At 50.7% G+C, this 27,919-nt stretch overlaps 1 long non-coding RNA gene across 1 annotated transcript; it reads right to left on the bottom strand.

Annotated features, from left to right (window-relative positions):
* Nucleotides 1–860: 860 nt before the first annotated feature.
* Nucleotides 861–27,407, bottom strand: LOC105863942 (uncharacterized). The gene is made up of 3 exons (XR_012919016.1): nucleotides 27,073–27,407; nucleotides 7,353–7,655; nucleotides 861–1,126 (listed from the first exon to the last, which is right to left on the bottom strand). It is a non-coding gene; the product is annotated as an uncharacterized LOC105863942 (long non-coding RNA).
* Between the last annotated feature and the right edge of the window lie 512 nt (nucleotides 27,408–27,919).

Below are 27,919 nucleotides of genomic sequence, written 5' to 3' on the forward strand. Positions count from 1 at the left end.
TGCCTGGAGGGTTGGAGGGAGACCCTTAAACATGTCTCTTTTTAGAAGTAGAGTCATCAATCCCCAGCTGCCTGTGGCTGCGGAGCTGCTTGGCCTGATGGGAAAGAGTAGCTCGCCCGGCACAAAACCCTTTAAAGCAATTTTTTCAGCACCTCTAATAATTCTGCTTTATCTGACTGCAGAAAACCCTAACATGGAAATTGAATTGTGAATTTGTTAATCGAGATATAGATGCTGAGAACTTCAATACCTTTCTCACCTAAGGTGATAAAGTCCTTTTGCTTCCATTTATTCCCTCTAATAAATTCCTCTTCTCTTTGTCTTCTTGTGTCTTTCAGTTGGTGAAAGGATTTCTTAATATTCAGTCACTTCAGGGAACAGTAATGGTCTTCCATCTATTGTGAACAATAGGGAAAAAAGTCTTCCACTAGAATAAGTCAGAAAGTGGTATTTAAGTGAAACATAAAATAAGCTTTGCAGACGAAGAAAGAATAGATGGTGTGTTCCATTTTGTCCAAAAGAAACACAGCACTCAGGCATTATACATCATCCGTGTCCCACCAGCCCAGAGCTTGGTTGGCTTCCATAATCTACAACCGTAATTTATTGCTGTTGATTCTATCAATGTGGAACTAAGAACGAAGGAGCAGAGATTTTAAGATAGTAATGGTTCAGCAATTTTAGTTTGTAACTACTGTATTTTCTGCAAATGACTTAGAATATATTATTTTACTTTTGCCCCTCCTGATCCTAAATTTGTTACACTAAAATTTTCTCTAAGCAGGAAAATGAAATAATGATTTTAGAAAAGTGAATCTTGTATTTAAAACAGGGGGTCAAGCCCGAGCCCTTACCGCTAGGAGAGGATGGCGATTTCAGCCCCTCTGGCTGCGCCCACCTGGCAGGCCCCGCGGCCCCAGTGCGCCTTCCTCCTGGAGGCTGCCGGGCATCTTCTCCACAAGCGTCCCCGCGCCGTGCCCCACTGACCGACATCACTGCTCCCTCCAGTTGGCTAATGAAATTCCGCTCTTCAAGAAACTGCCCTCAAACTCACTTGGAGAAGTCAGGACTTCTGAATGACAGCGTAAGGAGTTTGGCAGGCTCTTCACCCAGCAAAACAGTGTAGCTGGTGAAATTATTTAAAACAAGAAACCAAACAGAAACATAATCATTTAAAGTTTCTGGAAATTGTCCTGAGGGCTTACAGAAAATAGCGAAAATATATTCAAGAAAATCTACTAAATGTTGGCGTGTACTGTGAGAGTCTGGAGTTCAAGCCAGGACCCCCTTTCCCCACCTTAACTCCATGTGACACGACCTCTGTTCCGGGCATGCATAGTCAAGAAGCCAGGGTTCTAAATTCTAAGAATTTAGATTCTGGCTTCCAGGAACCCAGGACAAAAGCAATTCAAATTCTCTATTTTTACAATAGATTTTTATCCTGAATTAATGTTGAATTGTATTAATACATTTTCTACATCTTGAGCATCATAAGCCTTTTCTAATTTTCCATTAATAAAGGAAATTATATTCATTGATTTTTCAAATGATAAATTGCCCTTACATTTCTAGAACCAAACCAAACTATTCATGACATACTATGCCTCTAATTCATTATATACCTCTATTTCATTAATATTTTCTTTAGTATTTTTTCTCTGTGCTCATGATTATTGGCCTGTTATTCACTTTGTTAGATTTTAGAACCATGGTTAAGCTGTCAAATGGAAGTGCTTTATTTGTTTATTAATTTTTAAATAAGTTGTTCAAGGCCCAGCCCAGGCTGTGAACACTTGCCCCATGTGATCAGATGATCTTGGTAGACTGGAGTCAGAACACAGCACAGCTTCCCGGGTTTTGAGATTTTTTTCACTTGAAAACACTATTTTTTATCTTGTATTTTGGGTGTTTATATAAATTTTAGTTTCCTTACTAAATAGAGATGCCTTGAGGGCAGGAATTGTGTCTTGTTCAGGTTTCGCATACAATGGGCACGTACTTCTTTTGGGGGGTGGGGTGACTGCTGGGACAGGTGGCAGCTGGGGTATAGACTCAGAGGAAGGCAGCCGCTCCCCGTGGGAAGGAGCAGTGTGGAACGCAGCAGCGTGTGAGTGTGCAGAGCAGCTAGGAAGAGTGCCACTTCCACGTCTGTGCTGCGTGCTTCTTGCTGACCTGTGTCCTCAGGTGCAGAGAGCTGGCCCGCCACGCCCCAGCTTCTGGCGCGCATGGTCCTGGGGGAGTGGGGAGCACCATCCTTGGTTTTGTGTTATTTTCCTTCCTTCCTTAGGGTGTCCACAGCCACACTCTTCCACCTCCAGGAGGAGGACCCACCCTATGCATTGGATAACTGACTGGAGGATAACAAATATCTGGACACGTATGTATCCTAAGAAAGCGCGTAGCTTTGTAAGTGTGTCTGCATGCTTTCAATTTTCTTGAATGTTATTAGACTACAGATTATGTTTTGCCTTTTTCTTTTACTTATTTTCATGTTTTGTGTGTCCACTATTTCCCCAGAGTCCTCTAGGAGTGTCCTTCCTCCTCTGCCTCCTGCCGCCTGTTCTCACTTCCCACGTGGTAGTACCCTGTCCCGGACGAGGCTGCCAAAGCCGCCGCAGGCTGGTGCCCGGCGCGCACCGAGCCAGGGCAGACTTCGTGACGGCCTCCAGTGGGACAGGGTGTGTCACTGTGAGCTGCGCACCCCACAGGGGCAAGACAGGTGCGTGTGTGCTGAGTGTGTGGGGGACGAGGGCGGGAGGGACTGAGAGGGGCACAATCAGACCATCAGGCGCCGCTGGGGCCTGCAGGGCCGGTGCGACCTGGAATGTGCAGTGGGGTGAGGGCAGAGGAAGTGGAGAATAAGTCTCTGCACCTGGGGACAGTCGGCTCTGTCTGGGACTCAGGATGTGCACAGAGGTAGGGCCTGAGGACAAGCGTGGCCTTGAATCCAGCCAGTGGGCACTTCGGCCTCATGGGGGCTGGGGACCATGGCCAGCTGACGTTTCCATCTGCTTGGAGTAGCAGGTTTAGAGGATTTTGGTATTTTCTTGATATTTTCTGTGTGAATCCCATACACTGTGGTGACAGTGGTGGTAAATTTTGTCATCCAGCTCGGAGAAGATTTGTGTGAGAGTGTGTGGTGTGCGTGGCTGTGGAGACACACATGCACATCCATTTGTGGGTGTGGGATCCACAGTCCTCTCTCCTTCTGAGCTTTGACAATGATGCAGGCTGGTCACCACCCTTCCCATCTGTCCCTGAGCACTCTGCTGCTCAGCCATGAATGTGGGACAGTGACAGTGTGGTCACTAACCTCCCACTCACAGGCCGTGGTGCAGGGCAGTCCGGCATCAGTGGAAGGACCAGGAGGCCAGTGCTCAGATGTCAGCCATGCTCATGTAACCGCGAGACCACCTCTGGCCTCAGCTTTCTCATTTGCAAAGAGGGCCAGAGGTTTGCAGCACAATCTCTGGGGCCTTTTCCTATTCTGAAATCACTACAACGGAGTCTTGCCAGTTAGCATGCTGCAGGGCTGAGCTGGGTCCACAAACACTAAAGGTTTAAAAGGGGTAAGAAATTGGAAAGGTGTGTTAGATATGGAGTGAGGATTGTGGCCAGGAGAAGAACAGGCATTCTGGCCGGAGCCCCGAGAGGACAACATGGGCCTAATGTCAGGAAATAAGGCCTGGAAGGAAAGGAATTGTGGCGAGAGGGAGATGGGGGTCAGACCTGCCACCAGAGATCCCAGAGTTCCTGCTGATGGGCCCAGAGCTCACTAGGGCCCCCGGTACTTCCTGTAACTGTCTGGCCTGGAAGGAGCACTCAGAGGAGAAGAGTGGCATCTTCCATCTCTGTTTCTATCTCTCTCTCTTTCTCGCCTCCCCACTCTCCGCCACATAGGACAATACCATGGGCAGAGTCCAACCCAGCTGGTGCTGGGAGCTGTCCCAGTGCAGGCAGCTCAGGGGCATCTAGCCTTGTCTGAGTGAAGGCCTCTGTGGCCCACCTTCCCGGAGAGCCTGCAGCAGCCCTGGGCCGAGGGAAGCTGCACGTACCTTAGCTGAGCATTAGGAGGCACCAGGTGAGCCGAAGTATTTAGATGAGAAATTAACACTGCTTTGCCTAGAAAAAGATGAATGTTGGGCAACAGCACACCAGAAAGCTGAACTCCCTGAAAGCAAGACGTTTGCCCTGAGTGACACCCCTCAGCAACTCCTTAAAGCTAAGTGAACAGAAAATGTTTAAAATGCCTGGCGAGCACATTTGTGTGGACTCCCCCTTTGCAGAGCAGGCCCTGTGAAGCCCTGCTTCCATCCTTCATGTCTGTGCTCAGAGGCAGCCATGCCCTGTGGTCCTGCGTGTGGCCTCTGAGTCAGACACAGTGCTGGATCCTGTCTCACCAGCCCAACTGCGTGAGCTTGCTCAGGGGAGTTAACACCTCTAGCCTCAGTTTCCTTATCTGTAAAATGGGAATAATAATACCTTTCTAACAGAGTGGTCATGAGGGTTAAAGCTAATAAATCTGTGACATGTGATGATTGATCAATAACGACAGCTGAACTGCCCGGAGTAAGATGACCCCTTCCTCCTGTGGCTGATTAAGGAGCCAGGAGTGACACCACCATCCCTAGGGAAAGAAGGGGCTTACTGGAGAGCTCATCCCCTCCCTATGACACAGGTTAAGACCAGCATAAAGTGGACACAGAACAAATGAGAATTGGGCCTGACCAGCCGAGAGGCTATTGTGGGCCTGCGGGTCTCCCGCCTCCTTCACTGCCAGTGGGAAGGGCCGTCCTCGACCGGTCTTCCCTGCTCCTGAGCCCACATCTCCCGAAAACAGAAGGGGAGACAGGGCCCCTGGGCCACTCATGATCTGCTTCTTCAGGAGCAGAGGAAACAGCGACTCCTGAGGCCTGCCCCCAGAGCCTCGATTGCCTCCCCCTCATAGTCAGTCGGCTCTGGACTTTGGCTCAGCCAAGGAAAAGTATTAATCCTACACCACGGACCATCTCCTCCCACATCGATGAGTCACCATGCAGCACCCACTGGAAGGCCAGTAAATCTGCTGGGAAGAAATCATCTAGCTCCTTCCAAAGCCACATACAAGCAGTGAGACCCACTGCCATCTCCGAGTCCGCAGGCCCTCATCCAGCCCCCATGTGTGGTGTGAAGGGCATGCCCCCTTCCCTGGGTGACTGAGCAGGGAAACTGAGGACTCCATGCCCACAGCAACCCTGGGCCAGGCCGGGCTGCATCTGTGGCCGAGGCCTCTGTGTGCTGAGCTGGGTCCAGACCTCAGTCTCTTAGAGTGGACGGCGTGAGAATCAGACATCTCCTAGGAGCCCTTTGAACTCTTGGCCTCCCCAGTCTCCAGTGCCTTTGGCAACTGTCTCCAGCCCCAGGCTCTGTAAGACTTCAACCAACTTCTCAAGGGCTCCACCTCCTGGACTCACACCCATCTTACTGGGGGGACTTAAGACCAAATGGAACAGACCTTTGGCCAACAAGAGATGGTCACATGGTTAAATTCTTCTGTCTTTTAGTCTTTTACTTCCCTGATAAATGGTCCTGAGACAGTTTTATGGCTTCCATGGAGTGCCCTCGGGACAGAGCAATCGGCTGCACGGAGAGGGCCCCAGTGCACCATCGTCTCGGCCCGCCCTCCCTGCCAGCCTCACTCCCCCTGACCTGGGGCCCGTGCCCTCATCAAGGCCACGGCCTATCCCTTAGACACTGCTGTCCAGGAGACCCGGCTATGGCACAGCTTCCGCTGCAAAGGAGCTGGTCACATGCAGGCCACCGCAGACCACAGACATCCGTCAGTCCCAGAGCGCTCAAGTGTCCTCTGTTAGATCTGTATTGCCCGTGTCACTGACTCTTACGGGTCCCCTTTCATGAACTGGTATCTATGGAACTTTTCTTGTGTGTAGAAGGCAGAGAATTCTGGGCCTTTCACAGACTGGAATCTCCTACTCTTCTTTTCCATTCTTTTCTTCACCATCTCAGTATCTGTTTTTCTTTCTTTTCTTTTCTTTTTCTTTTCTTTTCTTTTTTTTTTTTTTTTTTTTTTTTTTTTTTTTTTTTTGTGAGTGGTGGGATGGGAGGGACCCTGTGGTTCCCAAGCCTCCTGCTAGTGTCCCTCCCTTCTTCCTTCTTCCTCTAGGACAGTGATTCATGATGGTTCCTTTGTGCACACAAATCCTCTACCCAGCCAGAATCCTAGAATTTTTATTAACACTTGCCTCATTCCACTCCCCTAAGTGCACATGTAATCCGTTATGGAGACCTATTTCATTTACTAGCTCATCCTGAATTCGTCTGCTTCTCAGCAACTCCATGACCACATCCTGGTCTAAGACACCATCACTGTCCTGGGTACACCAGCTGCCAAGTGAGTGAGTGAGTGTGAGTGTGTGAGTGCATGTGTGTGAGTGCAGTGTAAGTGCATGAGCTAGTGTGCAAATGGGGGTGTGTGTGAATGTGGGCGCATGCCTGTGTGTGAGCGTGTGCAAGTGTGTGTGAATGTGCATGAGTGTGTGTGTGTGATTGTGTGAGCACTTACAGTGTTGCTCCAGCATTAGGTATGATCAGAGACTCTTAAAAACTTGAAGGAGCATTTGCCAAGCAAAATGAAACAAGGAAAAACAAAACAGAGCAAGCACATTCTAAACAGAAACAAAACAATCACTGACTTGGATTATATCGGAAGATTGGTTTGAATCAGTGAGTAGAGTTAACTGATGGAAATTTTAAACAGATAAATATGTCTTTATAAATTCCAAGAAGACACACACACACACACACTGGTATGAAATTTCCCTTTATAATTTAGCATCTATTTCCTTTCTCTTGCAGGAAGAGTTTGCCTCTTTCTATCAAATACCGAGAGGCAGAAAGCTCTATGATTTTCCCTTTTTGGAATGTCCAGAAACTCATGCTAAATTTATTGCTCAATTGTAATACCCATATTGGCTTTGCTGGTTATTATACTTATAGTAATTTTCATCATTTAACTTTCTACTCCATTAAAAAAACCTCACTGTGTCTATATTTTTTATTTTAAGCATGTAAATAAAATATTATCTAATAGAGGTCTCTGGAGAACATGCATTAATGCCTAGTTAAAACTGAGCATTTTTATAATGTAAAACTATTAAATATATGCCTAACGAGCTTAATGTGTTCATTCTTTTATGCAGTTTGAGCATTCTTGCTAAATCTCATTTATTCTCTTAATTTGCTTAGCAAATCCTCTTAAGACACGTAATGGAAAGATAAAGATAACAAAAGAACACAAATTCTATGTTGAAAGAATCCACAGTAGTGAGATCGTGTTTGCTTGTTTGTTTTACCTGCAGTTGTGTGCTTGCGGGTGGGGCGGTGGGTAGTGGAGCCGAGGACTCATGGGAACTGGTGGGGCACCAGCACAGCTCCCTGGTCCTCAGAGGAGTCCACACGGCACCAACTCCTACAGATGTGAAGTCCCAGTGGGGGTCTCTGGTGGGCCCTGAGGGGAGGAGCACACGAAGGCTGGTAGTTCGTGCTCAGAGGCGAGCTGCAGGTGCCAGGGCCACTTCCCACCCAGCTGCAGGAAGGCAGCTGAGCAGGAGACAGTTGCTGCTTCTGTGGGATAGGCTTGGTGGATGTTGTTGTTTCTGGAAGAAAAATATGAATGAGTGTAGATTTAGGGATCTTTTTGCCATCCAGTAAATCACAGAGCATGGCAGGAGACATCCAACCGCCTGTCGTAGTCTGTTTGGGCTTCTGTAACAGAATACCATAGACTGGGTGTCTTATGAGCAACAGACATTCATTTCTCACAGTTCTAGAGGCTGGAAATCCAAGATCAAGGCACCAGGAGGTTTGGAGTCTGGTGAAGTCCTCTTCCTTCTGGTGTAGGCCTGTCTGGGCCCCTCTTGGGAGGGCACTAATTTAATTCATGAGGGCTCTGCCTTCATGACCTAATCACCTCCCAAAGGCCCTGCTTCCTAATGCCATAACCTTGGGTGTTGGGGTTTTAACATGAATTTTAGAAGGACATAAACATTCAGACCATAGTAAACTCCCACACATTTCCAAAAAGAAGAGTGTGTTTGGGCTCAGAAACTGGTACCTCAAAATATGGTGCTTTGATCGTGCTGAACTGACAGAGGAGCCTTAAGGTCTCTCTGGTCCTCCTGCCCACCCATCTCTCCCGGAGCACAAGATGAAGTGGTTCTCTGAAGTTCCCTCACTGCCTGCAGTCCAGACCTACCAAAGAAGAAGACTGTTACCTCTGGTCCCTTCCCTGAGTTTTCATTAACCGAACCCCTATCCCAGGAAGGAAGACTAAAGTCTGTCAGCAAACCTGAACAGACTTTTGTCACACACCATGTTGCTGCAGGCCCAACAGACCACTGTAAGTTCTCCAAGACTACTGAATTCTCCCTAATAATCCCGTATTTCCGCTCAACAGAATTTGTCTCTCCCCGCTCCCATAACCTGTTTTGCCAGGATCCAAGCCCCTGTTCTTCCTGTAACTCAAGATGATATATCAGCTTCTGCACCCGAGGAGGGGCTTGGGTCTTCATTCTGAATGCTCCTGTGTGTACACGTTAAACACCTTTGTGTGCCTTTTCTCCCGTTAATCTACCTTTTGTGAGTTGATTTTTTGGTGAAACTTCAGAAGGCTGAGGGGACATTTCCCGTGGCCCCGACAAGCGGGAGGCCTTTCAGAGAAGAGCCAGGGAGCTGCTCACACCCTCGTCTGAGGGAGGACTGCACTTGGCTTCAGCCGGCCAACAAGACTTTGAGGACAGTGCCCTGTCCTTCTGGGGACACAGCAGTGTGGCCAGATTTGGTGGTCAGACCTGGGTTGAGAGCCACGCAGAGCCTCCTGGCTGTGTGGCATCAGTCACCTCGGGGACGCTCACTAAATATGTACCATTCAGTGTAGTGGCAAGAAGTGAGTTCAGGACATATGTTGTCACCGGACCAGTTCCTGACACAGCATGGGAGCGTCGCCAGCGGCGATGATCATAATTGTTTCTAGTTTTCCTCGTGGCTCTTACAAACTACTCGGGAAGACCAAAATTTTAACTAGCAAGAAGTGTTTACAGTTTAAGAAAATAGGTGTCCCTAGGCAGCATTTGGTTAATTCATAAAGACAGTTTCCCTGGTATTTCTAGTCACTGCCACATTACATATGTAATGTAATAACTTACTGGTGTTCAGTGGAGACCCAACTCGGCCTCAGCAGGGCTGGGGCAAATCCTGTGAGTAAGGCCACGGCTGGGGCGTGTTGAAGCCAGGCCAGTGACTGCTGAAGGCTCCTTCTGCAGTTTGAGCTGCTATTTGAGGTTGACTTACCTGGGCTCCGAGAGAACTCAACATTGAAACAGAGGGCTCTGATCTCACCTGATTTCTTGATCCAGATGAACAGAAGTATTCAACTCATGAAAATATACCAAGTTTTCCATGCATACATATATTTTATGTATGTATTTTTATGGTTCAATAAATGTTTGGAAAAAAAGCTTTTTGGTTTTTTAACCTAGAAAAGGAAGACATGAGGACAGAACTTCTGCTACTGTGTGTATCTCTCATCTTGATGTTGATCTACACAGAAGAAAAATTTGTACTAAAAATTCATTCCAAACAGCAAGATACATATATAAATACATATATATATACACACATACATACTACTACTACAGTAAGACAGAGAGATCTCAGTACAGAACTGAGCTCAATAGCAAACATAGGTGATTATTTATAGCTAACGATCAGGGGCTCAGGAAATGCACTAAGAGGAACTTGCTGAGCTATCAAGGGAAGGGGGATTCTTGCTAAACTGACCAAGTGTCTTGTTAAAGGCAGGCCGAGGACCTAGATATCAGGGGAAGGGGCGTGTTGATAAACTGACGTAGCAGGATTCTTTGCTGAAATTGGACTCAACACAAAGAGACAGATGACCAAGTTCAGGCCTAGTCAGGAATGTGGATTAGAGGAGCCAGACTGCAGTTTGGTCAAGGACCGAGTCCTCAGTGCTGGTGCTGCCGACTCTGTTGCCTGCTGAGCCACAGGAGAGGCACATGGAATCTGTCCGCGGCCAAGCCAGTCCAGGGCTAGGCCTGTGGGTGAGGCCTGAGGATGTTCACTTGAGGGGTCTAAATATGCTCAAGGCCTCTCAGCGGTGGGGTAAAGCCAACTTCCACCCTGGACAGCAGAGTGCAAGAGTGGCCAGGGCCAGTGGGGAGCAGGCCCAAGAGGCGGGTTGCACACAGCAGAGAGGGGGGCCCAGGCCCTGGTCACACTGCCCGGAGCAGATCTGTCTCCATCACCTGCTGTCTGTGAGACCTTGGGGAGACGCTTCACCTCGAAAAGTGTTTTCCCTCGTCTGTGAACGTGGGGATGACAGCAGCAAGCCAGGTCACTGCGGGCACTAAACAGGCTGAGGCCCACAAGTCCCTGGTGCGGAGCCTGAGCTGGAGTTACAAGTAATCATGGTAGCAGGAAATTTGCATCCCCACTTCAGCAGATGCTACCTGGGGATGGTGGCCCCCAGGACAGTGTGGATGAGCTGGCCACTCCTGTGGGCTGCAGGGATAGACCTGCCAGGGCCTGGGCTGTCATAGCCAGGGGGCTGTCGAGTCAGGGAATGTCTGAGTGACTGTTGATGGGACCTCATTATCCCCACAGTGGGAGAGGCCTGAATGCCACTCAGGTGGCATTCACATACTCCTTTGTAAGTGAGAATGAGTCAGGCATCCTGGAGAAGAACCACTTCATCAAAAGGATGAAGTGATTTGCACTAGGGGAGGGAAGGGTTACATTTAGTATGTGGCAAAAACGATGCTAGGATGCATCTTCTCGGCCCTCTTCCAGTGCTTTCTCCCCTCTTGTACAGTCTATCTGAGCAAGAGCTCTCCTGAGGGTAAGTGGCCCCAGGTCCACCTCCGCACACAGACTTCCACCCCAACCAGCTGCCTCCCTTGCAATGCCTGGTCCCTGGGCATCTCACTCCCCTCTGTTCATGGAGCAGCTGGAGCGGGCCCCAGCAGGCTGCCTGGTGTGGAGAGGGCATCGCTGGTGCAGCAGGACCAGCTGCTTGAGCTGCAGAATCCGGGGAGAAGGCAGTGAGGGCTGCGCGCAGGGAGGCCTCCTGAGCATGCTGTGACTTCACAGCAGCTGTATTTCTAGAAGTCAGAATGCTCACAGCTGTGGGGTTTGTGCCCAGTAGGCGACCGCAGGCAGATCCCAACACAGTAGGGGAGGCGAGGCCTGGGCCCAGCCTGGCCAGAGGGAGCCGCCTCCATCGCGGGTAAGGCTGAGAGTAGGAAAATCGTCTCAAATGTCTCAGGACCTCTCTGTGGGTCACATTAAAAGCCCTCACGGAACCAACTGGTTGTAGGAGGTAATGATTTTCTTAGTATTTTATCCTAAGGCATCAATAAATTAGAGGCCTCTACTATCTGAATGTGAGGATCCTATTAAAATGACAAATGGCCTCTCCTGCTCTCATTGGTGACTGGCCCAGGAGAGGCAGAAGTGGATGTCTCCACGGGGCAAAACTGCAGGCCAGACAAATGGCCCAACAGACTTTAAATTTAGAGACAGATGAAGCTGGCCATCAGACTGAGAGTGCTAACGGCTGGGTAAGTATCACAGGCCAGGCTGGCGGAGGGCACAGTGGAAGGACGGGGCCTTGGTTCTGGAGATGGCCCTGCCCCTCCTTGGCAGCAAGGAGTTTAGTCAGCAGCCCAGACACTGCAGACCTCTCATCCGAGTCCCTGCCTGTGGGCACGACAGGCAGGACCTTTGGGCTCACGGTGGGCTGGAGTCCACAGGGTCCCCCATGGCCATGGCACTTGTCCCAGGGCTTGCTGGGTGTGTGCAGACTCAAACTCCACAGGCCTGGGGGAGGGGGCCTCTGTGGGCTGAGTGCTGAACAGGGACACGGCAGGCCATGCAGGGCTGTGTTAATGGGGAAAAACATCAAACTGTAAAATAATTTGGAAAGGTTTATTCTGAGGCAATATGAGTGACTGCAGCCCAGGAGACATAGTCTCAAGAGGTCCTGAGAAAATGAGCCCAAGGCAGCCAGGTTACAGTTTGGTTTTATACATTTTAGGGAGACAGGAATTATAGGCAAAATCATACATCGATACACAGAGGGTATATATTGATTTGGCCCAAAAAGGCAGGATATCTCAAAATGAGAGCTTACAGGTTATAGGCAAGTTCAGAGATTCTTTAATTTGTAATTGGTTAAATAAATAAAGCTCTATCTAAAAGCTTGGAGTCAGTAGAAAGGAATCTTTAAGTAAGATAAAGAAGTCTACTGATCATAGAGCAAGCCAGACACAGCAACTCAAAGTGATCTTGCGAGCAAATTGATGGCCTTCAGGCATGACTTAACCTTTCCTTGAGTGGCCTTAGATCCCTTTCCTAAGTTAACATCTTATTACCACAAAGAGTCTATTTTGTCAGTCGTATGATCTCTATTTTGACATTAATGCTTGTGAGTTGTTGTGTCCAAACTCCACGAGGCAGGAAGTATAAGGAGGCATAGCCAACCTCCCTTCCCTTCTGGGAACTCAATTTTAAGGTTTTTATGGGGTCCTCTTGGCCAAAAGGGGATCTGTTCGGTTGGAGGAGGGGGAATTACAATTTTATTTTTAGTTTACAGTTGGGAGATGTTGAAATTCCAGCCCAGTGAGATGGAGAGAGTTCACCATGCACCTCAGGCCGTTCTATCAGACCCAGGAAAGTACAACTTAGAGATAAGAAACATGCCCTGCAAGCAGTCTTCATCCTAGAGTGAGTTACAAACAGAAAACAGAAATAGGCATGCCACAAAAGGAAACAAAACCAAGCCTGATAGACCCAAAAGATCTGTGATTTAGCTGCCTGTCACCGAACATCTTGACATCTTAAAAGTAGATGCCACAGGACCCTCTGTTGTCCCCTATGTGGATAATTTATATTTCTCTCTCTTTTTTTTTTTTCTGTTTTTTCCCTTCATTATCCCAATCTCTCCCCAGCCCCAACCCTTGGCACTCACTTTTCAGGCTGATTTCCTGGCTAACCGCTGAGCCTTTGCTGAGCCCTTGCTGTTCGTCTTCCAAGCACACTCTCACCCTTCATTCCATCTATAAAAATCTTACGGCTCAAGCCTGAGCATAGGAAAATGGTCTTGACCACTCATTCATTTCCCACTTCTCTAAGTTCTTGTGTTATCTGGTGACCATCACTGTTATGTTGACCCCAGTGGCAGTCAGACATGACTGACTTAGGCACTAGATGCACTTACCTGGCATAGCCTGCGAGGCAGGGAGCAAACGCTGCGCATCGCCAGGTGCTCCTGCAGCTTACAGAGCGTTGGCAACTGACAGTGTCTGCTACGTGCACGGTGAGGTGGATCTGGACTCCCTCCAAGAGGAGGGAGAAGACAGGCTGGAGGATGGTGAGGACACAGGACAGAGAAAGGCTCGGTGGGAAAGTCGTATCTAGATTGAGGTGCAGGGCCGCAGTCCCTTGAGCTTGTCAAAGGCAACCAGATGTTTTACAACTGGATTATCTCCAGCACCGGCCACTGTGTGGCCTTCAACATCTGTGGTGTCCCCGAGACTGCACCCCCTGAGGAAGAGGGAAACCTCCTTGGGGGTGTCTGCAGGAGGACACCAGGGGCTACAGGGCCTGTGGTGGCTGGTGTCTGGCCCTGCATACTGTGCTGAGAGTCTGCGGGCTGTGCAGGGGATGCCTCCCCCCGTCTCCCAGAAGCTCCGGGAGGGACTTGGGCTCCCCTAAAGTGGTTTTGCACCCCGTTTTCCTTATTCAAAGATGCCTCCATGTGTGGAGACTGAGACCTTTCTGCGTCCCCAAGCTCCCTTCCTGTCAGCAGTGAGGTTTACGGGAGTCTGCGGGGGCAGCGGGGCTGGGGGCGGTGGTGAGGCCGTGGAGGGGCAGAGGGAGGCTGCTCTGGGCAGCTCTGCGAGTGGAAGTGTCCAAATGCCTTCCATGTTTCCCAGGCAGGCTGGAATTGGAGACACAGACATCTGAGTTTTTGATACCCAGCGTCCCTCCCTTGTCACTGAGCAAGAAAGGCCCAGCGGGGCCCATCCTCTCTTCTGTCCAAGCGCAGCATCCTCCCCAGGCCTGGGGACCAGGCTGGAGGCGCCGGGGCCCAGAGTCCACGTCCCCCAGCTGCCTCCCTGCAGCAGCCACGCCGCCCCTTGGGGAGACCTCTGTCAGTGGGGCCTGAAGAGGCCTTTCCCGGACGGAGAGGAGGGGTGTGACACACCTGCGCCAGCTGCTCTGCGGCCCAGGGGGCCTGGCCTCCAGAACAAGGAGCCTGGAAGACTCAGTCAGGCCTTTTCCTCTGTTTCGGGACTGGTTGTTTCTGTTTGAACATTCTTTCACCGGGGACTCTAGAAACCTAGATATTTATTCAGAAAATTCAGTAACCATTTGTATGAACACTATTCTATTGACTAAATAGTTGACTTGGTGCTGATGTAAACAGTCACAGAGTGCAAGGTGAGCCAGGGTTATTGTCCAGGGCTGTGCTGTCCAATATGGTAGCCGCCAGCCTTATGTGGCTATTAAATTTAAATAAAGCTAAAAATTCTATTCCTCAATAACACATGGCAGATGTAGAACATTCTCATCGTCCAGGAAAGCTCTGGTGTGGCCCTGGTCTGGGACAGGTGGGAGACACCCGTCCTGCTTTGGGGGCTCCTCTTCTGCCTGCTCGCCAGCCCCCTCCAGCTCGTTTCCTACCATCTATTTCACTGCTGACCCAGGGCCCCAGCTGTCCATGCAGCCAGTTTCTTTGTGCTGCTGCTCAGTTGGCATCATCCTCACCACCCTGTGCCGGTCCAGCTGGGACTCCCACACCTGCCGTGAGGCTGCTCGCTCTGACCGTGGCCACCGCTGTGCTGTGTGGGCACAGCCCCGCCTGTGCTGTGTCAGGGCGCACGAAGGTAACAGCGTTTGTCTGGAACACGGGCTGAATGAAGGAGCTGCTCCCGGCAGGGAGGGCTGCACCTGCCGGGAGGGCTCGTCTCTCGCATCTCCTCAACCTGCCCACAGCACGGGGCCTGAGTGTTGTTGCTCTCCCCGAGGCCCCTAGCAGAGCTGGCCTGACCCCTCCGTTGCGTGCCCAGCACATGCTGCCCTCATCAGCCGCCCCATGAAAAGCCAAAGCCCCATCAGGCTCTCCCAAGTGAGTGTGTCCACGACCTCCGCTCTCTCCTCTCCCAGCGACCTGTGGAGCTACTTAATCACCCTCTAGATTTCTACCAGGAAGAAATCCCTTCTAGGCCAAGAAAAAAAAAAAAAAAAGAACTCGCCAGAGAGCAGGGAGACATTCCCCCCACTGCCGTACCAGCTCCCTTCCAGAAGGTCCCACTGCTTCCTCGGTCAGACCTGCTCCCCCGGCACAGCCACAGGGCTGGGTGACCAGAGAAGACACAAGCAGTGAAAGGACAGGCGGCAATGGCTTCAACTGCCCATCAGACACCTCTGGTTTTGTGGGAAGATCCTTTGGATCCTGGATTCTCTCCTGCTGACAGCATAGGTCACAGTGGCAGAGCATCTGGAAGCTGCTCAACCAAGGTCGAAAAGCTGAATAAATCTCAAAGTTTCCCTTCTGCCTCCACAAACCTCCTGGCTGCTCTGAGGACACGGCCTCTGCCTGTCCACGGGCTGGGGTGGGCAGCAGGGCTCGGGCACTGGCCTGAGTTAAAGCGAGGTGTTGTGAAGGCCACGCTGGCCACAGATGGGCCTGCAGAGCACTTGGTGTCAGCCCTGCCACAGCGCGCCCAGGCTGCTAGCTGAAGAGGAGGAAGCCAGTTCTAGGAGCAAAGGTGTTGGGAGCCCTCCCCTCCCCTGCTGAGACCAGGCCTGCACGGGGAAGGTCCTGGCGAGCGCCGGGGCCTGCAGGGTTTGCACCGCAGGCTCGCCCCTTCCCTTCTTTCCTGTGACTCTCTTGCATGCTCCGCCTTCTGTTTCTCACCCTTCCTTCTCTGCTCCCCTTTCCTCCCTCTTTGCTCTCCTGCACCTGTCCTTCTTGGGAGGATGGGAGTGAGAGGAGTGTGGCACTTGTTCCCCTGGCCTTCCCCTCCCAGCCTCTCCTTTCCCAGGGTTTTCTCCTCTCTAGCCGCCCTCTTCCCTCCTCCCTCACCACCGGCCACACGTGCTGACCTGTCACAGCACAAGCCACCACGTGGACCCAGCTGGGCTTCCTCTCTCCTGTGGAGCAGAGATCAGGGCTCGCGCAAGCTCCAGAATGTTCCCTGGAGGTGGAGGCCATGGCTGGGTGAGATCTGAGAGCAGGTGCTGGGGGCAGAGACGTGTGCAGCAGGATTGCACCCGTGCAGCCAGGCTGGAATCCGCCTCGGCTTGCCCCTCCCAGGCCCTGCTGCTCTGAGGGGGGGGGGGACATCACAGCATGGATGTGCCAGCATTTATCTAATCATCATGGCTCCTAATGTACACTCTGTGCTATTGCTGTTGGCAAGAAAATGAGAGCAAAGTTTTTATCTATGTCTGGGCAATTTCACACACACGAAAACACTGAAAATCAACTCAACAGGCTCTAGGTGTCTGTTGTTTTCACTGCATTATTCAAAATAAATTTATTTGAAATTGCAGTGCTACTCCCTTCACACTACAGTGTCTTGCTCTATTAGCTCCCCATGGCTGCTGTAACAAATCACCACAAATGTAATGGTTTAAAACAACACAAACGCATTATCTTACAGCTCTGGAGTCAGAAGCCTGAAATGGGTCTCACCGGCTAAAATCGAGGTGTCTGGAGGGCTGGTTCCCTCTGGAAGCTCTAGGGGAGAACAAGTTTCCTTGCCTTTCCCAGCTTCTAGAGGATACCTCCATCCTGTGGCTCCCGGACGCCCTCTGTCATTAAAGCCAGCAATGTAGCATCCTCAAATGTTCTTCTTTTTCACCACATCTCCTTTTCTGATTCTTTCAAGGACCCCTGTGATGACAGGGGCCCAGCTGGGAAACCCAGGACCATCTCCTGTTTCAAGGTCCTTAAACTGATGGTATCTGCAAAGTCCCTCTGTCTTGGGGGTGGCGGTGGCACATTCACAGGTGCCAGGGACCAGGACATGGAAATCCTTCAGGGTCCAAACGAGCCAGCATTTAAGGGGCACTTGCCAGGCCCTGTGTGAAATGCAGAGAAGTGTTTGTGGAGCAGGGGAGCCCAGACAGATACCGCAAGCCCCAGACTTGGGGGTGGTCAGGGCAGGCTTCCTAGAGGAGTGGGAGGCCTCCCAAGATGGTGGCCGTGCAGAATTACCATGGCAACCGGCTCCTCCTGGGAAGCCTGTGCTGACCTTCCAGACGGTGACATGATCCAGCTGCTGAGAGGAAACTCCGAGTCTCAGTGGTGGAAGGCAGGTCTTGGGCCCTGGCCTGGGAGAGTGGGGGCCCCGGCTCCTCTCCGTGCTCCCCAGGCAGAGGCAGGTTGGGGCCGAGAGGCTGTCAGGTGAAGGGAAGTAGGCTGGTTAGCAAGACCCTTGCTGCCTGTGTCCTTCACCGTGGTGTGGCTTCGGAGCTAGCCCTCGCCTGGTCATCTTGGGGGAACTGCTGTTATGCGGCAGGGAGTGCAGTGTCCCTGCATAGGAGTAGCACCTGCTGCCAGCGCCAAGGCCCTTCCCCATCTGCCTCTGTCCTCCTGCCCCATAGCCCTCCCCAGGGTCCTGCTCCCACTGCCTCACGCTCACCCTTCTCCCCTCTCAGTTCAGGCAGCCTTTTGCACTATTGCGGGGCCACCAGGCACTGCTGCTGCCTTCCCCCCGGGGCCACGTTTGGTGGAGGGAGTCAAACGTGGGCACAGATGACATTAATGTAGTGCAGTTTACAGGTCTGAGACAGGACTTCGGTGTTCTGCTTACAAGGCACATCAGAAGCGGAGCCCTTTGCAAGTGGCGGATCTGCTCTCTAGCGCCTGCCACTCCTGGGCCAAGCCCTGGGGCCCAGAGGAGCCCTGAGATCCACTGGCCTGCACGGTGCCCTGGGGGCTAGGGGCACCTAGCCAGCTGGGACTCCCTCTCGGGGGGCTGACGGTGCAGCTGAATATTCCTCAGTGTCCTTGTTGGGTCTTTTGCTGTTGTGGTTGTTCTGTCACAGTTGTTACCAGTACATATTTAGTCATGAGTCTATCACACCAGACTACACGCACACTATTGGAGATTTGGAGTTTGCAGAAGGGGGTCTGCATCCTGCCCCATCCCACCCTGGGTGTGAGCAGGGCCATCAGGTGCTTAGCCGATGGCCTCAGTGTTCTCATTTATAAAGGCAGACACCCCCTCACCTCCCTGCCCAAAGCAGTGACCAGGTCAGCTGAGGTGACAGCAGGGCAGTGATGTGTTGGCTGTAACAGCCGTGTCAGGGAACAGGATTGGTGAGAGCTGAGTGCACCTGAGACGGCCCCACACTCCCACAGGCCAGCCCCGGCCCACTTTTCCTGACATCCGTCTCCTCTTCCAGGGTCACCTGGTGCAAACCAAGAAGTCAGGGTACTTTCCCAGCTCATCTGTGAAGCCCTGCCCTGTGGCTGGCAGGGTGAATACTTGCCCATGGAAGCTTCCAGAATGCTGTTGTCCAGGGTGCTGAGGGTCCCGGGAGCTGTCTCCTCACTTGGACAGCCTGGCTTGTTCAGGACGTCCTTGTTGGATTCAGACTGCTGTGAGCTGCCTCCCAGAGCTGCGGCTCTGAGAGAAGACTGGTGGGGGCTGAGAGCCAGATGCTTCCCTCTGTTTAAGGGGCTCAGCCTCCTGGGTGAGGTGTTTCTTTATGGTTTTAAAAACACTAAAATGGACGTCTCTGTAGCAGCTGTAATGGCGGCCATCTCCAAATTTCAGGGATTCTGTAAGCCTTCTCAACCTATTGCACAGCACTAGGGAGGAGAAAGCTCCCCCCAAATTAGGATTCAAAGCTGGACTTGACGATATTTAGGCAAAAGGCAATATGGCATTTCTAACATCGGAGGAGTGTGGAGGAAACTCCCAGCTCTGTTACAAAAGGCAGCAAGCAGTCAGCCTTGAGTAAGTTGGATCACACCCCAAACAAGACAGCTGAAGAGAAGGTGCAGCAGGCAGGTTCCCTACACCACCTCCCTACGGCCTGCCAGGCCCCACGCACCCCACGCTGCCTCTGCTGGAGGAAGTGGTGTTATGCACTTAGGCTCTTTGGGCAGACCAAGGCAACCAGACAGCAGGGAGGTCTAGTGCCACCAACTCACCCTGGGGCAAGTCCCTCAGTGTCCCCACCTGCACGTGAATGGGGCGAGAGGAGATAGCTGGTCTTTGAGGCCCCACCCAGCCTGTGGCCCAGGGAGGCCAGGATGGGTGCTCTGGCCAGGGAGGTGCCAGCTCACAGGAGTGACAGCACCTGCCTGACTGCGTGTGGCCCACCACCTAGGCTCTGCCCTGGGGCCTTGGGAGCAAGCGGAGGGCGCAGCTGCGGGCGTGCCCTTGTCCGCTTGCTGGGAGTTTCCGGCAGCCTCCGTCCTCCCCTTCAAGGGATTAAGTGCATTGCTGGGTGGTGGCCACTCAGGCATCATTCAGTCAAACCTGAGCATCTCTCAGATGAGGGAGGCCGGGCTGCTGCCCTCAGGGACCCCACAGTGCAGGGCGCTGGGGCTGTATGCACAGAGGGTCCCTGCCCAGTGTAGCCAGGGCCAGGCCAGGGGTTGAAGAGGCCTGGGGCCAGGCCTCTTCTGAACTCCACTTTGTGGTCAGCCCTGGGGAGGTGCTAACACCCATGTGCTAGCACCAGCAGCCTATCAGCTGGCCACCGTCCCAGGGAGATTGGCTGTCCTGTGTACCCCTGGTGAGTGGATCATGGGTCTCAGACATGGGTGTCTGGTTGCCCCTTTGTTGTTGGGGTATGGCCAGGTTCGGCTCTTCCCTGGCACAGAGCTCAGCGGCTCCCAAACCCCCTCTCCCTCCTGGTCTGTCCCAGCCAGGAACCTTTTATTGGCAGCTGCTAACCCATCTCCAAAACAGTTCGACATGTTTGAATATCTGGAGAATGAAACACCTTTTTAATGTAGTCTTAATTGAGCTTCATTATTTAAAATATATAAAACCAGTATATTTAAGGTCAAATTTGTTGTCACTTATTGACTTCATACAGTTGCTTGGTGAGCACGGTGAGGAGCCTGGGAGTGGTGAAGAGCCTGCACGTGCACACCATAGGTACGAGCCACAGGTGCACAGCAGTCACCTGCATTTACTCTGTCCGCGCAGTCATGGGGCAGCTAGAAGAAGGACTAGACACTGTAGACACACAGCTCCCCAGCTCCCCACATGGTTCAGCGTGCAGCAGCCACACGCGGCACACGGCTTCCAAGCCTCTACCCCAGTATACTGTCCTTGAGATTTGGGGTTTGGGGTTCATCCCTGAAGCTACTGAGGATCCCCTATGCCCAGCGTGATGTCTGCACAGCCTTCAGGGGCTGCAAAGGCCTCGGCCGCCCCGACTGTTTCTCTGAGATGCCCACAGGTCTGGCTGGCACCTCTCCCACCTGCAGGCCTGTAGATGGTAAACCTACATCCTGGCGCTGCGCTGGATGGAGTAATGAACAACTTAAAGTTTTAAACATGGACGCTCCCTTTGTGCTCAGTATTCCAGAAGTCCCGATTCACCCTGGCAAATAGGTGTGGGAGGAGCAGGTCTGGGGGGAGTTTGCCATGCTGTCTCAGGGTGGGCATTGCTGCAGTAGAGATGGCAGTAGAGCTTTATTTATTGGTTTAGTTATTTTTAGACATTTTATTATTTATTCACTGAGAGGGGAGGGGATATGGACACAAATGAAACTTTATTTGACAAGAAAATTTGTTTCACTAAGCCTTTGAACCTCTCCCCTGAAAGTTTCCATTTAAAATTCAGGGATCTCCATGCATCATTTTGTTTAATTTGCAATCTGCTGCCCTTTTCCTGATTATGAGTTTGCCTAGCCTGTGATGAGACCTGTGAATTATCATTTTTTAAAACCCTTCCGGTAATTCCAACGTGGAGCTAGAGTTAAAGCCACTGATCTTGACTAATGTCTTTCCAACTAAGTAAGCTTCAGAATCACTTGTGGAAATTTATAAATATACACATGTGCAGGCCATATTCAAATTTCATAAAATTCAAATTTCTGGTGGTGGTTTTAGGGCAGTGGTGCTTTCACAACATGCCACGGGGGATTCTTATGAAAACTCCCAGATAAAAGCCAGAAATTCAGGCCAAATATCTTATTTTTCTGATAAAGAAGCAGAGGTTCTGAAAGGTAAAATTTCGAACGTAATCATAAGCAAATCTAGTTACTGAATGAGACAGAAGTATTTAAGTTTTTGATATGTTACCTTTCAACCATGCACATTGGAGTCTCTTGAACGTGAAGGAAGAGACCATTCACAACCATGAGCAGTCACAGTAAGGAGACTGGGGGACACACTCTCACTTCAGCTGTAGTAATTGATCCATGTTGGTTTTTCTTGATGGGTTGAATTAAATCTAGTATTTTTAATTTCAAAATATTAAGGGGGTAAAGATGTTCTTGTTACATGGATTTCTTATATAAGGCTTAAATGAGGGGTTTTAGTGTGCCCAGCACCAGAATAGTGTTCACTGTACACTATTTTTATCCCTCCCTTATCCCCCTTCTTGGTTTCCAATGTCCTTTACATCTCTTTGTTCTATGTGTACCAACTGTAAAAGACATTTGTCATTGAGTATGTGCAGATCTAAAAGAAAAGAAATGGAAAAGCAAATATGTGCATTTAGAATGTGTTGTTGCCATGTTGTCCACCACAACAATAACAAAAAATTCACAGCAGCATTCAGTCGTTTTAATACTGTGACCCAGGAAAAGGATGGGAGTGTGTGTTGGGTGGGGTCAGGCAGGAGAGGAGGTTGCAGGTCGCTTCTGAACAAACTCAAGGTAAAGGGAAAGCACCACTAGGAGGCCTGGAAGCTGCCACCACCAGGAACATCCTGGGTTTAACCAGGAAGGAGGTTTGGGACTGCTGTGGCTCAAAGATGCCATAGGACTAATCATGCAGAGAGTGAGGATAAAATGTCTGAGAGGAATCACGGGCCTTGATGAACCTAAACTGTATTCACAAATTATTTTATTTTATTCACAAAATAATTATATTTTCTCTCATTGCTAATTAGAGGCAATAATAAAATGACTTCATAAAAAACAAAGAAGCAGAAGTGGCTTACATGTGCAGTTATTCAGTGAGCAATTTCCAAATCAGAAACATAAATTGCTCTGATATGAGGGGACCCATGTATGCAAATGCAATTAATACACACAATTGCCAAGCTGCCTTGGGATATGATTTTTTTTTAAATAAAATAATGTTGGGGCCAGATGCAGGCCACAGCATTTGCAATCAATGTTCCCCTTCTGTGAATTGTGTCTCATTGTCGGGCTGTAGCCTGGAGGGTCAGGCCAGGGCAGCATATGTGAACCCAGGGGAACATTCCAGAGAGGAGACCAATCACAGCCCAGTAAACATCTGAAGTCCTGCTCGAAGGAACAGCTTGACCTTTGTGGAACATTCTGGACAATAGCATAGGAACCACATCCCATAGCACTTCTTCTCTCCCTGGGTGATCTCATCCCCTCATCTCCTGGGCATCTAGACCATCCATGTGCCAACAATGCCCAGAGTCTGCCCTGCAGCCAGGCCTGCTCCCCTGACAGCTCCACCTGGAGGGCGCACTGGCATCCCCAGTGAAGGGGCCTCAATGCCTCCACTCACCTGCCTGTTCTCGTGTAAGTATTTCTTATCTCAGTAAATGGCACCACTATCCAACCAGTTATTTGAGTCCATAAATTGACAAAACATTCTTGACACCACCTCTCTCTTTCCCTCATTTGAAATCTATCCTCAAGTCCTGTCAATTTTATCTTCAAGACGTAAAAAACGTATTTTAAATGCCCCCACACCTCTAAGCAACAGTTACCTTACCTCAGAAAGAACGAGAACAAGCAGTTTGAGGGGAAGGAAAGAGAAGTTTATTATATTGCCAGCAAAGGAGAACAAATGATAGAACCTCTTATCTCAAAATCCAAATTTCCTGAACATAAGCAGAAACACAGAGCCTTTCAGTTCTAGGCTATTGTGGTTAACTATTCTAATCCTCCCATCTCTGTCAAAGACAAAACTCCACCTCCACCCACCTGGGGGGCTGGGCTAGCGTGGTATGCAAAAACAAAAGGCCCTCTCCCTGCTCCTCCCAAGCACTGGCCTGAGGCAGGGATGCAGGTTTCACTTCTCAAAAAGAGTGGGGGACCCGGTTTCAAAGAGAGGGAAAATATTTTTACTATTTTCTTTTCCAGCCATTCTCTGTTACAAATAGATGGATAAGTGGAAGACTATTTCTACAGCAAAGTGGTAAATCAGGTGACATCTGTTTTGGAATTTGCTCATCGTATTTTCTAGAACCACATTGTCCAAAATAAATATAGGAATATGAACCACATACACAATTTTAAGTAGCCTAGTAGATACACTTTTAAAAAAATTAATAGGTTCAATTCATCTTAAAAGGTTTTATAATATTTAACTCAATATATCCAAACTATTACTTCAACAGGTAATCAACATAAAAATCATATAGTATTTTATCTCCTTTTTTAACACTAATTTTTCAAAACCCAATGTGTATTTTGCCCTTACAGAACACCTCAATTCAGACCTGCCAATTTCAAGTGCTCAATAGTGAAAAATGGCTATTGGTGACCATACTAGTTAGTGTATTAACAGCTATAGACCGTACGTATGACATTGTCTGGAAGCTGTTTAGGTACATCTCCTTGCACCTTATTCAAGAAGCAACTTACTCTCAGCTGCAGGACACAATCCCCTATTCCCCATCACATCTTCATGTTTTAGGTTTGAGCTGGTGAAGGTGTAAAATGTAATTTCTACCCAAGATATTTGTTTTTGAGTGGGAAGCTAGAAAACCTTTAGAACCCAAAAGAATAACTTTTCGATATGTGGAATTTCAGCCACCATTGCAGATGGTGACCAAGGTCTCTTAAATGGAACTGTTAAGTTGGGAGAAGTAAGGGAGCAACACCTACTCCGAGGTCTCCGAGGACCTGCCCTAACCAGGCCTCGCCGGGGAAGCGGCACCGCGGGCGCATGCGCACTGGAGGATGCACGCCCGCCTGCTCGCTGGCGCTCGGTTCTTCCCAACTCTGGTTTTCTCTAGTCCTGCTGTGGGGATTGCTCCTCAGTCCAGAGCACAGAGGCTGGAAATGATGTAGATAGCCTGCCTCCTGCCAAATTTACTTATTTATTTTTATTATTTCTAGGTGGCCAAGGAAACTTGGCTATTTGAAAGAGTAAAAAAAAAAGTGTGAAGTTGAGAAACTAGTCCAACTTGAGAAAAATGAAAGCGTAATTTCTTTAAGCCTCCACAGGCAAAGCTGTTTTGTTTTTTTTTTAAGGGGAGGAAAGGATTGTTCCTTACTGTTAGGGCCTAGGGCCCATAGATAGCCAATAACCAGCATTAGTTTCTGTATCATGCTTGCTTGCTTGCTTGCTTGCTTAGGAGAGTGGAAAAGTTTCAGTTGACCCTTATCTGACTTCACACCCGCCATCCTGACTCTGCTAGTGTGATTAAGTTTAGAAACTAAGGAGAAGGGTGGTGGTGCACGGCACAACTGCCTCAAGACATAGCCTCTAGGCCCTGGACCGCTGAGGCGCCCTGGACCCCTGAGGCGCCCTGGACCCCTGAGGCGCCCTGGACCCTGAGGCGCCCTGGACTGCTGAGGCGCCCTGGACCGCTGAGGCGCCCTGGACCCTGAGGCGCCCTGGACCCCTGAGGCGCCCTGGACCGCTGAGGCGCCCTGGACCCCTGAGGCGCCCTGGACCGCTGAGGCGCCCTGGACCCTGAGGCGCCCTGGACCGCTGAGGCGCCCTGGACCCCTGAGGCGCCCTGGACCCTGAGGCGCCCTGGACCCCTGAGGCGCCCTGGACCCTGAGGCGCCCTGGACCCTGAGGCGCCCTGGACCCCTGAGGCGCCCTGGACCCCTGAGGCGCCCTGGACCCCTGAGGCGCCCTGGACCCCTGAGGCGCCTGACAAGCTTTGAGTACCCAGTGGAATGTGTTCTGGCTTAGATCACAGGATGCAGAAGTACCTCAACTAAGACTGATGTTGTCTGTAAATTAGGATACTTCAGGGGCGTCCTCTGGGCTAAATCTTAACTGCAGCCGGTACTGCTACAAAACCCTTCTCAAGGCTCCAACCCCCCATTGTGCTAAAACAAGATAAGATTTTAAGATTGATGCTTTCTCTCGCTTCTGTAAAAGTGCTTGCTAATTAGATTTTTAGTGTATTTTTTTCCTTTAAAAGGGGCCGTTTTTCCATTCTCCTACTTCCTGTGCCTGCCACCATGCAGGACAGGAGTAGTCCTGGCCAGTAAATAAAGACTCACAATTTGGCCCAATTCGGTCTCTAAGGTGGTCTTTTCTCGCACTTGGGCTATAACACTTCCAAGGAAAGAAAAGGGGAGGGCCAGTCTCGGGCCCTTCTGTGTCTGGAGAGAGGGCCCAGGCTCGCCACGCGCGGTGGAATACGGCCAAAGAACCCTTCGCTCTGGGCCTGGCTCTCCTCCCTCCGGGCCGGCGCCGCCGGAAGAACGCGCGGCAGGCGTGGGTCCCGCAGAGGAAAGCCGGGCGGAGCGGGGCGACCCCACGCAACCGCCGCAGCCCTGTGGGCGGAGCGGGGCGACCCCACGCAACCGCCGCAGCCCTGTGGGCGGAGCGGGGCGACCCCACGCACGTGCAGCCAGGCTGTGGGGCCGGCGGCCTCGCGCCCGTGCCGGTCAGTGCCACTCTGGCGGCCCGGCGGCGGCCCCTCGCAGCCCCGCGCCCAGAAGCAGCCCCGCGCCCAGAAGCGGCGGCGGCCTGCTCGGCCGGCGGGAAGGAGCGGTGAGGCCCGCCCGGCCCCAGACTGCCGCGCTCCCGCCCGCCGGGGCTCCCGGCCTCCGCGGGGTGAGGGCGGGCGCGCCCGGCAGGGTGCTGAGGGGCTGCCGGACTCCTCCGCTCCGCTCCGCTGGCGCCGCAGCGTAGTGGCGGAGATTTCTTTTACGCGGTAACTTATGTATACACGACGGTTAGAAACCTTTATCGACACTGGCTCACTGAAATCGGCGCCAGGCAGCCGCTCGCCTCACGATCAGGACAGCGGCCGCGAAGTGGCGCGCAGAGCCCGCGGGCGGGGCGGCTGGAGCGCGGGCAGCGCGCCCCCTGGCGGAGAAGGGACGAAGCGAACAGGATTGAGGGAAGGAGAAAACAGCAACGACCTGGGAAGGTTATTTCCATTGCTTGGGAAATATTTTTCCTCTTTTTTCCTGAGTAATTGAGTAGATTTCGCTTGTCTTAGTCTTTTATTTTCCGCATTGTCACTTACGCGTACTGAGGAGTTCCCTTCTCTGTGCTCTTCCGTTTGCCTGTCATTCAGCCATGTCAGGCTTGTTCTGAGATCGCCCCGGCGCTGTGTCCTCTAGTTTTCCTCACATGCTTTGCATCTCATTGCGATGGCTAATTTTATATGTCAACTTGGCGAGGCCATCGTGCCAGATATTTGGTCAAAGCCAATCTAGATGTCACTGAAAAGTTTTAGATGAGACTCGCATTGAGGTCAGCGGACTTTGAGTAGAGCAGCTTACCCTCCACCATGTGCGGGGCTCATCCAGTCCTTTGCAGTTCTTAAGAGAAAAGAATGAACTTCCGGAGGAAGAGGGAATTCTGTCAGCAGACGGCTTTCAGAGACTTGAGAATGCAGCATCAACTCTCCCCTGGGCCTCTAGTCTGCCAGTTTCCCTGGGTATTTTCGACTTGCTAGCCTTTAAATTGTGAGTCATTTAAAATAAATCTTTCTCTTGCTCTCCCCGCCTCTCCATACTCACACACACACACACACACACATACACCCACACCCACACCCTACTGGTTCTGTTTCTCTGGCTGACACACTCACAGGGGTCAGAGAAACACCCTCCTTCCTTCCCTCCCACTGATGGAGGGCTGGAATCTCACCTACCTGCAGAAGAGCCTGGGGGAGCTCACGGGCAGCCAACGTGGGCCCACTGGGCGTTCTGCCTTTCATTGTCTTCAGAGCTCTCTGCTTGCTGCTGCCTAAACCCAAAGACGGTGATGAGATTGCTTTTGCCATTGGTTCCTTTCTCAGAATGTGCTTAACTTGCTGTGAAATTGTGGCTGTGACGTTATAACTGTTTTGTAATGTACAGTGTCTTCACTTTGCAAAGAGTCTTGGTGGCCTGTGTGCAAATCATTACCTTGTTTGATGACATTTAGTAGGATTCTAAGAAAAGCAACAACAGAAAGTCTGGACAAACAGAAATTGTACCAGGAGCTGATTTGGATTAATTATCTACTGTTGAGTATTTTATTAATTTATTATTTCTATTTATGTCCCACTTTCTTCACTCCTCCCTAAAAGGGTTTGAGGGAACTTATAGCAATAACTACAGCACTTATAATACAGTCAGTGCAAACAGTAAAAGGAAGGAAAAATCAGAACCACAGAAAAGAGCAGAGAATGTTACTGTCTCTTCCATCTGGAAGGACATTTCCACTTTGAGCAGATGTCATATGTCTCTGAGCTTCCTAGCTGTTCACAAGGATCACCAGGCTTTCACACACAATGCCCACCTATGGGGAGCTCACAGATAAATGGGATGTGGAGGTGTCCAGAGTTTTCAGAGGTTTCTGACGTGGCCCCCTGCTCTGTTTCCCAGAAGCAGGTAGAGTAGATTAATTAGAGCAGTCTCTGCTAAAGTGGAATCAAATCATGGATATGAAGAGCCAGACTTTACAACTGATTTTGGTAAAGTTTCAAAAATAATGAGACCAGCAACTAGGACACC

This window comes from Microcebus murinus, chromosome 4 (genome assembly GCF_040939455.1).
Source record: "Microcebus murinus isolate Inina chromosome 4, M.murinus_Inina_mat1.0, whole genome shotgun sequence".
NCBI lineage: Eukaryota > Metazoa > Chordata > Mammalia > Primates > Cheirogaleidae > Microcebus > Microcebus murinus.